A 13105-nucleotide genomic window follows, 5' to 3' on the forward strand; every position below is an offset into this window, starting at 1 on the left:
GGAGCACGAAGAGGTATATTTCTCTCCCTCTTTTCTTCTGCGTATTCGCGATCGCAAAGAAAACAAAAATGTAATGCACTGTTCCCGCACGAGATGGAACTGGGAACCTTGCGCGTGTAAGGCGAACGTGATGAGCAGCACCCCACGGGAACCGAGCTTTTTTTCTTCTTTTTATTGCCGGTCTTTGGCCTCGATAAAAAATTCACATTCACAAATAATCACGCGGCACACTCACAATATGTTGAAAACGACCGCTGAACTTGTGCGGCTGCGAGTGTGCTAAAATTCTCTTTTCGCCAATAATAATTCAACACGTGCCAACAAACCTGGCATGCACTCCAGCAATTTTTGTTCGTCTACAAAGTTCTGTATGCTTTCTTTAAAATACTGGCGAGCCGCTCCTGCATCGAGATCGCTGTGCCTTACCGTCATTCTGCATTTCCAAAGTCTATGCAGGGCCATAAGCATGATCATATGGAATGGGGTACCATCAAAACTTTCTATTGGCAAGTAGCGAATCCGATATGCATCTACGGGGGGAAATCTTTTTTTGATTGTGCGCTGGAGCACATCCCAGAGAAAAACAGCATCCCCACGATGCAGAAAAACATGTTCAATTGTCTCCTCCTGCCGCAAATTGTACAATGAGTGCCCAAGGAACAAAGAAACCTCTTTCAGCCAGCCACGATTTGACAGTCAGCTTTCTGGTGTGCAATTAAAGAAAGAACGTCTTAGCACTTGAGGGTACGAGCATCGCCTTAACGCGCTTTAGAACATTGTGCCCATGGCCAGCTCTGTAGAGAGACCGATATGAAGGCACGGTACAGTTTTTTCCGGTTGACTTCACTCAAATATTCAAGTGAAAAACGCACTGACAAAAACCTGGATGAAACCACAACTACAAGTAGGAAAGCATAAAGAGCACCTGGCAAACTGCCCGCGCCCGCTGAGAGAACCATATCGGGCTAGTGTTTGCCCAGGCCAACTTGGCAGACAGTGCATAAGAACGGGTTTTTTGCGTTCCTGAAGAAAAAAAAAGCGATTGACTATCTGTCTCAAAAACAAATGTGACAATCCGAGTCCTCCATTTCGAACTCGAAGAAACAACTTTGTGCGACTTGACCTCTCCCAAGACGATGCCCACACGAACACTGCGAACACCCGGTGAACTTTTTGGATGTTTGCCCTTGAGCAATGCAAGACTTGGAGGATATACCAAAGTTTGCTCACTAAAAATATGTTGCAAGTCGTGGCTCTGGAAAACACGGACCCATTCCATTTGTTTACTCTGTCCCGCAGCTTATTCACTTCATTCCTCCAGCACGACTCACTGTCTTAGTAGCACTGAAGGGGAACACCCAAGTATTTCACCGGAGTCGTAACGAAACTCATGTTGGCAAAGGTGTCTGGGGCCCCCCGCCAAGCCCCGTGCCAGAATCCCAGGCACTTACCCCAGTTTACCGCGCTGCCGCTTACACCACAAAAACTTTTAACCCATTTGACAGCCTGTGTTATACTGTCCAAATCAGTGCAAAACATAGCAATATCGTCTGCATAAGCCAACAGGTGGACTTCAACCTCATGTAGTTTAAAGCCTCGGACACAGTCATTCTCCATGACACTCAAACAAAATGACTTTATATACAAGCAAAACAACAGCGGAGAGAGAGGGCAACCCTGAAGCACCGAACGCTGAACTTGTATTCGCGCTCCCACCACTTTGTTGACAATTAGCCGCGTTGAGCAGTCCCGGTACACCCATGGCAAACCCCTCTCTAATTATTCTACCCAAATTCACAGTATCTAGAATGCAAAGAAGAATGTCATCAGGCGCCCGGTCGAACGCTTTCTCGAGATCAATTTGCAGCATTTCCACTCGTGCACCCATTGCATCGCAACATTCGACGATACTGCGTGTTACGTGTATATTACAGAAGATCGTTTGGCCTTTAATGCCACACGTTTGATGCGGCCCCACGAGCTTCGAAATGAGAGTCTGCAACCTCTTGGCTAAGATTTTTATCATTATCTTATAGTCTCTATTAGTGAGACAAATTGGGCGGTAAGAAGTTACTCGTCGCAATGCAACGGGATCTTCTGACTTGGGTATAAGAACAGTGTGGGGAGATGAGAACGACGGGGGTAATGCTTGAGTTGGAATGCTTCGTTGTATACATCCGCTAAGGCTGGTGAGATCGCCCCTTTGAAACATTTATAAAATGCTGAGGTTAGACCATCAGGGCCAGGGGACTTTCCTGGATGCATACTTTCAATAGCATTTTTCACTTCCTCTTCCGAAATCGGCTCCTCCAATATTTCTTTCGTACTGTCATCTAGCCTTTGCATCAAAGACAAAAAGTTCTTTTTAAAACGATCAATGTCGACTGCGCAGTCAGTGAATAAACCACTGTAGTGTCCGAAAAAAGCACGCTCGATATCTTCTGCTGCGTCGCTGACTATTCCGCAATATTCGATTTCCGCTATCTGATTGCGGCGCGCATGCCACTTTTCTGAGCCTAACGCTCTTTTTGACGGTGCTTCTCCCATTATCAGCCTTTCAGCGCTTGCCCGCACCAGAGCACCGCGGTATCTTTCGATATCAAACTGTTCTATTTTATGCTTCAGTACGCGAATATTGTCCATGAACATGCCGAGCATCCTATATTCCTCACTGATGAATTTTTCTAGATTCCTGCGCATCTGTTTTTTTTTCTGCTCCTTTTTCTCTGCATAAAGCACTCGCGCGCTCTAAAGCCTTGATTTTAACCACCTGCTTGAAGTTCTCCCATTTTTCCCCATATGTCGTGGTACCAACAGCATTCATTTCTTCAACTTGCTTCATTACCTCCGCTGTAAACATTTCGTCGCTTAGTAATTTCGAATTCAATTTCCATAGTTGCCACTCGAAGCCCTTTTTCTTTTCTTTCGTGCTTGCTACTAAAAAGCTGACCCAACAGTGATCACTGAATGAAAGTGCGCTCACATAGTACTCCTTACAAAGGGGTATCAAATCGAGGCTCACATACACTCTGTCAAGACGGGCGTGGCTGACTGTCTGAAAGTGGGTGTACGGCGTAGTCATCCCACCACCGAGACATTCAGCCACGTCTTCCAAACCATCGTTCCTTATTATATCGGTTAGAGCAATGGTGCTTGCGTCCTTGTACGGTCGAGCGCTAGTTTTATCGCGGGCTGAAAGAACGCAGTTGAAATCACCTGCAATAATGAGGAGCCTATTACACTGGGTGTACTGTTTTAGATGATCGAAAATCTGCATCTTTCCTCAGCGACAGTCGGCGCGTACAAACAAATAACACGCCTTTCCAATGAGGATAATAAAAATCACAGACAATAAGCCGACCTGACGGGCATGACGTCACAGCATCTATTTTGCCCCAAGATTATGTCGGTCGAACAACGCGCAAACCGAAATAAGTTCCACAGCATGACTCACTATAGCATAGCATCGCGCTAAGAATTGACGCACCATTCCCCCGGTTTCGTCGTCGCTTTCGACTTTCGTCTCCTGCACTGCTAAAATGTCCAGGTCATGTTCGCTAACTAGTCGGTACAGCTGACTTTGCTTCCTCCTTGAGGCTTGCCTACGTACATTTAAAGTGGCCACACGAATTGACCGATCCATTGACATCATTGCGAGGCGGTGAAAACCCGGGGCCATGACGCTCACCTCACTACTGCGCTTTTTTCCTGGGTGCCTTGTCACGCTGCAGTCCTCAGGGCGGCAAAGGCGGCGTTTCCGCTGTCTTGCACTCCGTCGAAGTGTTCGTCCGTAGCCGAAGGGGAAGACGCCGCACGTGAGTCGTTTTCGCAGGCGGCTGGTCCTCTGCGACGGCGCTGGGCCCCTTCTCCTTTTCGTCGGCTTCGTGGGGCCGCTTTCCGATCGCACTGGCACTGTCGCTATCGATGCTTGTCACCGGCACTTCCTCGGCACTTCCTCTCTACAGCTCCGCCGGGAAAAGTGTTGCCGGTACTACTGAAGCAGCCTTTTTGCTCCGGTCTTCCACGACTTCATGCAGAAGCCCGGCTTCGGGCTTACCTGTTGCTTCAAGGAGGCCGTCCTGTGGAGCGTTCGGCGTACCATCTTGGGTAGTCGGGTTTCGGCCCACTCCTGCTGTTTCCTCTGAGTCTGCCTCATCCATGAGGTCATCCAATGCGTCCTTTGCCTGGACTGGTCCGGTCACACTAGCGTACGTCTCTGGGAAATCCGCTTCCTCATGGCCGAAGCGGCGACAGCGACTGCAGCGCGACATTTTGCAGTCCCGACGTATGTGCCCGGTGCTCTTACATGGAAGACACAGCGGAGCGCAGCCTGGAACAACAACGAGAGTCAGCGCTCCGGCTATCTTGAGCTGGTGTGGAATGTTGTCGACTTTAACATCGCCATGCAATTGCAGTCCAACTGAGCGAGTCGTCGAGCCCTTTTCAGTGACGCCTTGCACCCGGAACTTCTCCCGCGTCACCTCCAACACTTTCCCGTAGGATGTCAGGGCCACACGAATGTCTTCGTCGGTCACGCGGTGCAGGAACCAGTGTAGCTTTAAGCGAACCTCCTGGTTATTTGGATCGATGAGCAAACATGGGCGATCCTTTACCTTCACGTTGACAGCGGTGAGCAATTTCTGAGCGGCGTCACAACTCGTAATTGTTACAGCCCACACGTGGTTCATCTGATACGCCCCCAACGCCTAAACGTCGGGGAGCGCACCTAGATTGGCCAAAGTGTCCCGCAGTGGCGTAGGCATAAATTTCGTTCGAGGGGGGCTTACGTTGCAGCTTGGCCTCCTCCTTAAGAGGAAGGTTTATCTCGGATGCCCCTGTCTAAATACATGTAGAAGGTGAATTAGTTTTTCTCAGCAACCACTGCACAAAATTTGATGAGGTTTGTTGCATTTAAAAGAAAATCTTCAATTCTACTGTCTTCTGGTTTCGAATTTTTCATTTAGGTTGTCAATTTTTTATTAAAAATTGGCACAAATCTCAAATTTTCAGAAAACGAAACTATCACGTATAAAACTAACTCAACAATGAAAAAAATTACCGACGATTACGTTACTTCCTAATGCGAAATTTGAGCGCAGCAAATAAGCTGTTTCACCTTTTGGATAGATTGAGGCAAAGAAATCGAGCAACACATGTATGCGCTATCACATAATTTTTTTTTTCACACGTATTCCTTTAACAAAGACTCCACTAACAGTTCTTGACAGTCATGAAGGAAGCTTTGTGGTCGGAGAAATAGACTGATATATGTTCGACTTGGTACACCAATGCTTGATTCTCAAAGACGAGATCTATACAAGTGCCTCGCGAGGTTGTCACAGCCGTGGGGGAAGCAGAGGCTAAGCGCCGCCGCCGAGAAGACCCTGCCGTTCGCGCCGCCGAAGCGGAGGCTCATCGCCGCCGTCGAGAGCAACCAGCAGTAAGCGAGGCTGAAGCAGAAGCTCATCGCCGCCGCCGAGAAGACCCTGCAGTTCGCGCCGCCGAAGCGGAGGCTCATCGCCGCCGTCGAGAGCAACCAGCAGTAAGCGGAAGCGGAGGGGGGCGGCGTGTACACCCAGCGGCAAACGATGGGGGCAGAAGCGCGCGCAGCAAGCGGACAACACGATAAAGGGAGGAGGGAAGAGATAGCAGCGACTGACTGATGCCGCTGACGGCGATAGTGAGTCAACCCCAGCTATCCGCCACACAAGAACAGGGGGGGGGGGGACCCTTTCCTCCTCTTTCTGCATGGCGGCGACGGTGTTCTATGCAGTCACGTTATCTTGACTCTCTAGCGGCGTCAGCGGCATCCAGCGGTATCAGTCGGTCGATGCTAGCGCTGGGGGGATGAAAGGGGGGCGGAGCTGGTTACGAGGCCGACGACGACGCCGACGACGACGCCGACGACGACGACGACGCGAAACCCAGGAACGGACGCCAAAGAGCTGCGCTCTAAAATAATATCACAATTCTGTGAATGGCATCAAATAGTACATCTACAGCGGACCAAATTGATATGTTACAAATGACTCTCAAACAATTTAGCATTATCGAAATACGGCTTTTGCTGAACCCTTGTGCACCACGTAACTAATTCACGTAAAGTACAAATTGACAAACCGAATTCGTGCGCTTTGACTCTTATAACAGATGCCGTTTGAAGAACCACGATATCTATTTTTTATGAAGAGCTTTTAGTTTGTAAACTTCGTGCTTCTATTTTCTTCGCACTTTCAAATTTTTCCAAATATTTTAAACAAAATTCGGGCCCTAAATCGAACTTCCGCTTCCAACAGATACTAGAAAATAACTTTCTCAAATTCAACAAATTCTATTAAAAGTGATCCAGGGGTTATCTCAGAAAAACGTTTCTGCGTTTTACATTTATTTTAACAGGCTGCGTCGGAGTTGGGCCCGAGCTAAAGCTTCCTCGTAAACAATTTGTCGAGAAATCAAATACATGAATAATAATTGCATTGCCATTGCCAAAGACGCTGCAAACGAATTCTTGAACGCTCACACTGTCAAAACCAGTAATATATGTATTTTTTAATAAAATGATATACTCGTATGTGCCAGAAATTGTGCTCAAAATAACTGAGATCAATGTTTCCATGTTTTTATCTATTTAATAAGTAAAGAAAATATCACACGATCCTTAGAACTATATCAGTTCGAAACCAGCAAAGCAGTGCATGCCACTGATATGAAAAATGTAAAGGTCATGAAATGAACAAGTTGAGGACAAATATGTTAACGAAGCTTTGTCATTCAACAACCTTGTTTACTTTTTTGTAAATATGCAACGGCCAGTGAAAAATCTCAATGACGCTGTCATTTATTCCAATGTATTACGCAGGAGCAGCTGTCACCGGTCGTGTATCGTGAGTAATTGCAATGAAATTATTGTCCCAACAGAGAGCACCTATATAAAGCCCTTCTGCGAAATATACGAGCGCGAGTCAAATGAAAGTGAGCCAATGCAAATATATGACAAACGGGGTAGTTAATTTAAAAGTAGTCTCCATGAGCATTTAGACATTTATCCCATTGACTAACGAGTCGGGTGATTCCCGTCTCATAAAAGTCCTTAGGTTGCTGCTTCAACAAATCTGCAACTGGCTCTTTCACGTCATCGTCCGAGACGAATCTGTTTCCCTTCAGCTCTTTTTTCATTTGCCCCAAAATGTGGAAGTCGCAAGGCGACTTCCAGATTTTGGGGCAATCACAGTCTGGTACATTCTAATGAATGTACCAGACTTATCATTGAAGCAGCAACGATTGCCGATGGTGACTCAGTTAGTAAGCCATCAATTGGAATAACAGACAAAGAACTGGTTTTTCTGATGTCGCACATGCGCTCTCGTTCATCTTAGGTCATGAATTTTGAATGCATACTCATGTCGGGTTGACGCTTTGTAGGTGGCGCTTTCGTCTTGGTGTCTCAGTATATATACGTTTTTTTCTCAAAAGAAACATCAGTTGGAAGTACAGCGCTTGTCTTCGTCGTCCTTTTTGTCCCTCATCTATGTATGCGCTGTTAGTGACGATTGATGCCATGGAATACCAACTAGCCCGCCCAAACCTTGCGACAGGTCTTAGCTGTATGGCGGATGTTGCAGCGTTTCCCACTTTGCTAGTTTTGCATTAACCACATCAGCGACGTAGGGACGGGCATTGTGGAAAAATTAAAAATTAAATTAGGGGGTTTTACATGTCAAAACAACTTTCTAATTATGAGGCACGCCGTAGTGGAGGACTCCGGAAATTTCGACCACCTGGGGTTCTTTAACCTGCACCTAAATCTAAGTCCGCGGGTGTTTTCGCATTTCGCCCCCATCCAAATGCGGCCGCCGTGGCCGGGATTCCATTCCGCGACCTCGTGTTCAGCAGCCCAACACCATAGCCAGGTCGTGGAACAAGATGACCCCATTCGTCAATTCCACGTCGTTTGTCCTTGATGGCGACACGCAGCCGATCCGGCGTTTCACAATATCGAAACGATTGATAGTCTCTCCGGCTTTAGAAAATTCTATCAGTAATGGCCCCTGACGATTGAAAAAAATATAGTAAACAACACCTTTCCGGCGGAAATGACGGCCTTTGCTTTCTTTGGGGGCTGTGAATTCGAATGTTTCCACTGTAAGCTTTGCCGTCGAGTTTCATGCTCGTACTAGTGGCACCATGGTTCGTCCCAATCACAATTGCAGACAAGAAGTCGTCACCCTCATTGTGATACCGAATCAGATTAGTCAAGGCAGTGCAGAACCTTCTGACGGTGGTTCAAAATCTTGGGCATCCATTGCGCACACAAGAGCCGATGACCGAGATGTTCATGAATTATGGTGTGAACAGAGCCGCGACTGATGTTCACATGCTCTGCCAGTTCATCGATGTTTATCCTCCGTTCTTGTCTCATCAGCTCATCAACTATTGCACTTGTGTTGCGGGTGATTGCACGATGGCTTTGGCCCGGTCTTGATCGTCTTTGCAACTTTCACGTCCTTTTTCAACCGTTTGCTCCAATGCTTCACAGTGGCCAATGAAATGCAATGTTCACCGCACACGGCAGCCATACGGCGAGTAATTTCTTTTTGGGAAACACCTTCAGCTGTTAAAACATTCACGGCACCCCGCTGCTCAACTCCTGAAGTGTCCATTACGTCACGCAACCATGTTCAATTCAGTGTATGAGAACGTTAAAGAACATGTACCCTCACATCTGCGTGTCACTTTTGTAAATGAAAGATGACTGTGTGCTACGCGCATGCCTCGCAGATAATGAAACGAACCGTTATTGCGCGGGGTGGGTAGGCTCACTTTCATTTAACTCGCCCTCGTTCATTAGAAATGCGAAGATACAATGGAATATACAAATGCTTGATAAAAGGCAAAAAAGTGTCACTTGAAAGAAAGTTGACTGCACGTATGCACAAAACCTTGCAACAAGTTATTTAAATATACGCATAAGTCTCCAATAAATCTATGTATCTAAGAAAAAGTCACTGTATATAATGCGTCAAACAAGGCAAATAAACATGTAGCGCAATCACAGATTCACAGAATCCTTGATCCCGCCCCCATTCCATCCACTCCATCCGATCTATCGCGTGCAAAGGTAGGCGGCGCGCTTGCTCCCCGCTTTTCTCCTTTGGCACGTAAGACTGAGCCACCATCGTCGGCTCACCCATTCCACCCCCCCCCCTACTCTTTCACTCGCACATATGGCATGCGGCGCGCGGTCACGCCGTTATTGCCCTGAGAATTCATACGAAACATAAGGGCGACGGCGACAGCAGGAATGTGCCTTGAGTCTTCATATAATTGCTATCGCAATAATATAATAATAGTATCCGGCAACCGAAGCGTGCCGTGGCCGATTACTTTCCGCAAAAGAAGTAACAGTCACCATGCGACGATTCGCTGCGCCGCAATAATGTGTCTTTTTTTTTCCTTTTGTGGGGCGGGGGCACCGAAATGAAAAAAAAAACTAAAAGGAGAGTATGTTGGCCACAATCCAATGCCTACTTTGGGCCCCTAATATGGCTACCGAACGAATATCGAAGGAAACGTGAGCCGCTTGGTCCACCGAGAACCATACGCATAGTGCTCGGTATTTTACGCCGGCGAGACAAGACTTTCCGGAGAGGTTGCGCTCAAGCGAACAAGGTATAATCCGTCAAGTCTTCACAGTGATGACGGTGATCGACCTTTGTTTCTTTTTCTCGTATGCTAGCCAGAAAGCGTCCACAGCTCTGCCAGGCGAAAATTTACTCGGCCAGAGAAAACCATGCGCGCACCGAAGTACGCCGCGCGGTGGTTTTGGGGCAGCACAAGAAAACGCATGCACTCTGGCTGGCTCTGGCAGCCTGCGGGTAGGGTAGTAAAATTTTAAAAAATTAAGAGGCTCAATGTGTCCTCACGAATAAAAAGTCAAAGTAGAAAAAATAAATAAAAACGTAGTTACCCTGGCTGGCTTTAGTGTCTTGACATGGATGCTTTGGCGTAGGTGAAAAAAAAATGTTGATATTTTTTATGCGACATGACGGCACAACTGAACCATCACACCGCTTCGTCTGAACGCATCTCGCTGCGTGTTTTGTCAACTTGTCTGATAGTGTGTTGATTTGGCTTGTCTCGTTGTATGTTCCGATCTAAGACTTTAGAAAAGTCAACGCACCTTTGGTGTCAAATGTTTATAACAACATTAAGCCCACAAAGTTCCGGAATTGAAAGTCTAAAGCACGACTTTGGAAATATCAATGCACCTTTCGCATCAAATGTTTATTAGAACTTAATACCCATAAAGTGTGAGAAATAAAATCCAAGCGCTCCCGATTCCGCGGCCTCAGCGAGATGCCACGAGGAGCCCGCCCGCCACGGCTTTGGAACTTTGTGCTCGGATGGAGCTCCTTGTGTTACGATATGTGACTCCCGGTGCATGGGCGTTGCCGCAAAATCCAGCCCGATTTCGCAATGTTCGCGCTAAAATGTTTTTTTCGAGCGTGAAAAGGACATTGTAGACAAAATCGAGCATGATTTCCGGCGCCGGGGCTTTTTCTGGCTGGCGGCGCATGGACAGTACCAAAAAATTTCGGGCGGGGCTGAAACCCCATAAGACCCCCCTCCCCCCCTCCCCCTGGCTACGCCCTTGGTGTGTCCCGGTAGTCTTCGACACGGTAGGGCCGGGCTCTTGGGTTACCGTGCATGAAAACGGTTTTCGCGACGATGCATCCGGATGGCAGATTGGGCAAAATAACCTGATAACCTTAGGCAGAAGAATACAAAGAACCTGTTACCGCGGTGCGCATCGGCCAGGGAAACCGCTCCGTGGGAGGATGCCATCCCGCGATCGCTTCGTTTCAAAGCCGGAGGTGGAATCCACGGGAACCGAGCCCGGAGTGGGCTATTTCTCTCCTTCTTTTGTTCTGCGTATACGCGATCGCAAAGAAAACAAAAATGTAATGCACTGTTCCCGCCCGGGTTTGAACCGGGGGCCTTGCGCGTGTGAGGCGCACGTGATAACCACTGCACCACGAGAACCGAGCACGGAGTTGGTTAATTCTCTCCCTCTTTTGTTCTGCGTATATGCGATCGCAAAGATAACAAAAATATAATGCACTGTACCCGCCCGGGTTTGAACCGGGGGCCATGCGCGTGTGAGGCGCACGTGATAACCACTGCACCACGAGAACCGAGCTTTTCTTTTTTAAATTTCCTTTCGAAGGATCGAAACAAAGCAATACAATCGCTACATAAGGTAAATAAAAACGCTTGCCCGCTTTGAGCAAGCGTGGATATTTAGAGCCGCTTCAGGTTGACAAGAGCACCTAATACAGGCATCCATGCTGGTGGATCAATCTGTGCTGTATACATCTCACGAATAAACGCGATACTTTCTTTGAAGTACTCTCTGGCTGGCTGGGCGTTCATATCTGCATGATACACAGCAAATCTTGTTTTCCAGATGCTGTGAAGACATAAAGCCATAAACATGCCAAACGGCACCCCCTCATCATTATCGGTTTGGAGGAAGCGCATGTCATGTGGGGTAATCGGTAACTCTTTTTTTAAAGTACGTTGCAGTATGTGCCATAAGAAGGTGGCATCTACGCAATCCAGAAAAATATGGTCGATAGATTCTGGTTGCTTGCACAATAAGCAGTTTATCGTCCATGGCACGAAGATACCCTTTTGCTCTAACCACGGATTAACGGGCAGAGTTCCGGTGTGCAAGTAAAAGAAGAGCGTTTTCACCGTGGACCGTACTGGCATCCGCTTCACCATTTTCAGTACGTCTTTGCCTGCTCCTGTTGACAACATGATGCGATACAGTGGTTGTGGCATAGATACATCAACAACATCTTTGTACAGTTTCTTTCTTGTGACATTGCTTAGATACTATAATGAGAACCGTGCCGCGAGGAACTCGTAAGACCAGACAACTTCTCGCAGGAAGCCTCGTACTTTCGGCCCATTAACCGGATCGGACGACACAATAAACGCTGGCATAACGTCACACAATCGCATTTGAATCAAAGTACGTAGGAAAGCATTGCTTTGCTCTTGCATAAAGAGAAATCTGGACACTACCTGTTTTAAAAACAAGTGCGCCAAGCCCAGTCCGCCACTTTTCACTGACCGGAATAAGCACGTATAGCTTGTACGTTCCCAAGTTGATCCGCATATATACACTGCTAGCACCCTGTGGAGTCTTTGAATGCTTGCTCTCGTCGCACACAGTACTTGCAGAACGTACCAAATCTTGGCTACAAGAAAAAGATTACAAACTGTTGACCTTGCAAATATAGATAACTATCTCGCTCCAAATTTGGTCGATTTTTCTTTTATTTGTTCCGCTTCATTTCTCTAATAATCACTAGCGTCTTCGTAGTGATTTAAAGGCACACCGAGGTATTTTGTTGGCGAAACCGTCCACTGCATGCTTTCAAAGAGGTCCGGGTATCGTCCCAATCCCCATACCAAAAGCCCAAAGATTTGCTCCAGTTGATAACGCTTCCCGTCACTTTACAAAAACTCTTCGTCACACTGATGGTATTCCTGACACTGTCTTGGTCAGAACAGAAAACAGCAATATCGTCAGCGTACGTAAGTAGCTTAACATCGCTTGTGCTCAACCTAAAACCTTTTATTGCACTGCATGACATGATTTTCAAACAGAAAGGCTCGAAGTACGGCGCGAACAGCAAAGGAGACAAGGGGCATCCTTGCCTAACAGAGGACTTCATCTGGAAACTGGCAGTTAATGATTTATTAATTTAAATCCAGCTAGAAATGTCTGCGTAACACTTTTCTATACCTTCTGATGGGACCTTCCCGGCATTGATATGTTCTAGAATGTTGAAAAGGACTTTATGCTCAACTCTGTCGAACGCCTTCTCTAAATCCAGTTGTACCTTCGCGACCTTCGCACAGTACGCATCACAGCACTCCAGGATGGTTCTAGCCACGTGTGTGTAGTCCGTGTTCCGGAGATTTTGTAGTCCGTGTTCGTTAGAGTTATCGGCCGATACGCTCGTACAGAGAGCAAGGCAGCTGGATCCTCTGTTTTTGGAAAAAGTACAACATGGCTCTGCCTGAAAAA

At 47.1% G+C, this 13105-nt stretch overlaps 2 non-coding genes across 2 annotated transcripts; both read right to left on the minus strand.

Moving 5' to 3' along the window:
• Positions 1–10970: 10970 nt before the first annotated feature.
• TRNAV-CAC (transfer RNA valine (anticodon CAC)) lies at positions 10971–11043 on the minus strand. Its single transcript has one exon. It is a non-coding gene; the product is annotated as a tRNA-Val (tRNA).
• A 79-nt stretch (positions 11044–11122) lies between these two features.
• Positions 11123–11195, minus strand: TRNAV-CAC (transfer RNA valine (anticodon CAC)). Its single transcript has one exon. It is a non-coding gene; the product is annotated as a tRNA-Val (tRNA).
• Positions 11196–13105: the final 1910 nt, after the last annotated feature.

Source organism: Dermacentor variabilis, unplaced genomic scaffold, assembly GCF_050947875.1.
Source record: "Dermacentor variabilis isolate Ectoservices unplaced genomic scaffold, ASM5094787v1 scaffold_13, whole genome shotgun sequence".
In the NCBI taxonomy this organism is placed as follows: Eukaryota; Metazoa; Arthropoda; class Arachnida; order Ixodida; family Ixodidae; genus Dermacentor; species Dermacentor variabilis.